At 33.1% G+C, this 4,171-nt stretch overlaps 1 pseudogene; it reads right to left on the reverse strand.

Moving 5' to 3' along the window:
• Window positions 1-3,298: 3,298 nt before the first annotated feature.
• On the reverse strand, window positions 3,299-3,858 carry LOC120223693 (annotated as a pseudogene).
• Between the last annotated feature and the right edge of the window lie 313 nt (window positions 3,859-4,171).

A 4,171-nucleotide genomic window follows, 5' to 3' on the forward strand; every position in this document is an offset into this window, starting at 1 on the left:
TATCAATGAAGAAAGTTGGTTACAAAATGCATCCTTTGTAAAAGAATACATTCCAAGTAGCACAAGATGGAAATTGTATATTTAATGTATTTTCTAACAACAATAACAATAAACACCCTATGCCTAGGAAAACATAAATAGGTATTTCAAAGAAAAGGAAATAAACATGGTTTGTATCTATCTATCTATCTATATATCTATCTGATTAACTACTATAATAAGACAAATGCAAACATTTTTCTCTTATCAGATTTGCAGAAATCAAGGAGTTTGATATCACAGTGAACAGATGAGGATATGAAAACCAGATGTTATTATAAGGTAAATTTGGTAATATCTATCAAAATCCAAGACATACATATCTTTCACCCAATAATTTTCCTTCCTAAAATCTTATAGATTTAAAATCTGAAATAATAAAATATAAAATATTTTTCTCTTCCTTACTGTTTGCGATAAATTCTGAAAGACCTAAATACTCATGAATAGGATACTGGCTAAATAATGTATCCATAAAACAAACTATAAAGTTAGAAAATATAATAAGAAAGTTCTGCATGTACAAATCAGAATGTTCTCTAAGATACATAGTTAAATGAACACTAAGGAGAAGGATAATGTCTCTAATAAGTTTCTATTTGTATAAAAAAGGAAAATGGTACACATTTTATTTTATATGCATAAATACTTTGAAGAATACAAGAAATTTCTAATAACATTGTCTAACTCTAGCAAAGGGGTATGAGTTACTTGAGGTGGATGAGAAAAATTTTCCCATGTATTTTTGTATACTTCACATTTTGAATAATATGAATGAGTTACTTTAAAAAGTTAAGGGGGCACCTGGGTGGCTTAGTCAGTTAAGCGTCCGACTTTCGCTTAGGTCATGATCTCGTGGTTCGTGGGTTCGAGCCCGGCGTCAGGCTCTGTGCTGACTGCCAGCTCAGAGCCTGGAGCCTGTTTCAGAGTCTGTGACTCCCTCTCTCTCTGACCCTCCCCTGCTCATGCGCTCTCTCTCTCTCTCTCTCTCTCTCTCTCCCTCCTAGAAATAAATAAAACATTAAAAAATAAAATAAAAAGTTAAGTGTTTTTTACAAGGAGAATATAATAAAGGTTTGTAAACTATAAAACACTATGCAAATGTAGGAGTTTACTTCATATTATATTTCCTTTAGGCATCACCTAGCTATGAAACTTTTTTAAATGATTAGGCAATAGAAATTTTAAATTACATTTATTATAGAAACTAAATGCTCATTGCAAGAAATGTGGGAAGACATAAGGCTAATAACTTTAATATACAAAGAACTCTCTGCAAATTGCCAAAAACAATTCAAACATATAAAAAGGCAATTTATAAAGGGGGAAGTGCAAGTGAATAATAAACGTATAAACAGAAATTCAACCCTAGTACTAGACAAGATAATAAATATCTCAGCAATGATATAATTCTTTGCACCCTTTAAAATGACACCAATTATAAAGATTAATAACAATGAGTACTAATAATTATATGTCATTAAACAGGTAGTCTCATGAATTACTAGTGGGAGTTTGAACTGCTGTTACTTATTAGCAAACTTAACTAAACTGGGTAAAAGGAAATTTTCTTTCTTTTTTCTTCCTTCTTTCCTTCCTTCCCTCCTCCCTTTCTTTCTTTCCTTCTTTCTTCTTCTTCTTCCCTCCTACCTTTCTTCTTTCTTTTTCTTTTCTTTTCTCTTCTTTTCTTTACTTTTCCTTTTCTCTTCTCTTCTCTTCTTTTTTCTTTTTTCTTTTCCTTTCTTTTCTTTTCTTTTCTTTTCTTTTTTTCTTTTCTTTTCTTTTCTTTTCTTTTCTTTTCTTTTCTTTTCTTTTCTCCTTCCTCTCTTCTCTTTCTTTTCTTTATTTCTTCCCTCCTTTCTTGCTTGCTTGTTTGCCGGCTTTCTGTTGAAGAGGTAATATACTCACACAATTGACATAATTAAAAATTCAAAAGACACAAGGGATGGAGAGTGAAAAATCTCTCAGAAAATAGTGTCCCTTGGTGCCCTCCCATTCTTCTTTTTGAAAGTAATGAATAGCATCATTGCCTTTTGAATTTTTCCAGAGGTATATGTATGCATATATGTGTATACATGTATATACACATACATATGTGCATATATATACATCTATACTATTGATGTATCATACATTCATGTATATAACATTAACTCTCATGCTAATGATAGCACATTGCATACATTGGCTATACTTTTTTTCTTCACGTGGTGACATCAGTTTTTTGAGAGGTGGTGGCTGTCTATTCCAATGTGTGAAAATACCATAATTTATTTGCTATTATCTTTTGTGAAATCTGGACTCTTTACAACTGCTGCTATTTTGAACAAGATTGCACTGAATAAATACACACATAATTTCAAAAAGGAAAAAGGGAGAAAGCAAACGTTCACATTAGAAAAGAGATCATGGACATGAACTCAGATAAATACAAAAAAACAAGAATTATGGGATAATTCTTTGCTCAATTTACATTAATAGATTTTAATACTTTAAAGATTGATATACTGGAATATACAGTAACATGCTGAGGCTGACCCAAAATAGAAAAATCTATACAATTACCATAAGATTTTAAAATGATATTTTAACAATTCCCCATTATCACTCACTATTTCAACTTTCAAATCTATTCTCTGCCAAAATTTTTAAAAATGCCTGAAAGATATCATGGGAGAATGCTTACAAGTTAATGAATGGATAATTCTAAATTTACTTAATCTATTCCAAGAAGCAGTGAAGAAAGCAATGCCCCAAAATTATTATTGTGGCATCAGCAGAATAGTAACTGCACAGCCTAACTTAAACAGTATGAATAAATATGATACTGAAAGCAAAATTGTAATGCCATTCATCCGGTTATTAAACAATATTATAGGGCATTGCATGTAAATACTGTGCATATAGTTTGGTATATTAAAATATGCCCAGCAATTCATGAAAATAAGTACCTACATTAAAAGAAGTTAGAGGAAAAAAGGGGGTGGTGGTTTTATTCACAATGTTGCGTTTATTTAAAAATGATTTGAAATATACTAATAGTTCAATGTCTAAATACAAAGCCACCATAAAATGTACATAGATGTCCAATGTGAACATATTACAAGAATAGCCCTAGCAGCATCACTGTTTAAAAAAAAACAAACTCAAAATAACCTATATGTCTAGGAAAATGGGTACACATTTTATTATATTTAATATGGAATAATTATATAGCAATTAAATAATTGTATATCATTAAATGACTGAATGCATTATTCTATACAACATAGATGATTCTATGTTGTAGATTCAATTCTACAATTTCTGGGGGGTTTTGTTTGTTTGTTTTTGAGGTGGTTGACATCTTTATTGCTTTGGAGGTAGAGAGCAGGTGCTCATGAGCTCTTGGTGGGGCAGGATGCATCCCCTTCAGCATCACAGGCTGCTGGCTGGGTGGGATGATGCTGGCTCTATGCACTGCAGTCATGTGCAGATCTGGGCTGCACTTGTTCTTGTGGATCATGTCCCGGATACTGCTGAGGGTGGCCATGGCATTATTGTAATGGAGGTCTGCCTATAGGAGGTGACAGGGTTTCTCTGGCTAGATCTCTGCTTCTTGACTACCACTACAGTTTTCAGCCAGAGTCTTGAGGTGAATCAACCTATTATGGATGAAGGAGTTGCGAACATTTGGGTTATTGGGCTCCATGCTGTATATCTGCTTGTTCCTCTTCGTCAGATCCTGGAGCAGTTGTGTAGGACCATCCATTGCGGTTGGGCCACCCGGCTGCAGCTCCTCTCACTCAGGTAGCTGGAAGCAGAAAGGGCCCCAAACATATTTCTGAATAAAAAGTCCATGATAAAGTAATATGAAATGTAGGATTCCTTTTATATAAAATTTACAACCGGTAAAAATATCTCTGGTGTTAATAGTCAGTTGTTAACCTCAGCATGGAGGACAGGAGGAGACAGAGAAGGTAATGTAGTATTGCTCTATCTGGGTCCTGCTTACACATAAGTGAACATAGTTTGTCAAAATTAAGTAAGCTGTACTCATGTTTTATGTTCTTTTCTGTATGCAACTTATGTGTCAATATGAAATATACCTTCACTAGACTGACCTGAAGCAAATATGCAAATTAGCTGTTAA

The sequence above is a fragment of the Hyaena hyaena genome, unplaced genomic scaffold (genome assembly GCF_003009895.1).
Source record: "Hyaena hyaena isolate Hyena2069 unplaced genomic scaffold, ASM300989v1 scaffold_1029, whole genome shotgun sequence".
NCBI classification, from domain to species: Eukaryota; Metazoa; Chordata; class Mammalia; order Carnivora; family Hyaenidae; genus Hyaena; species Hyaena hyaena.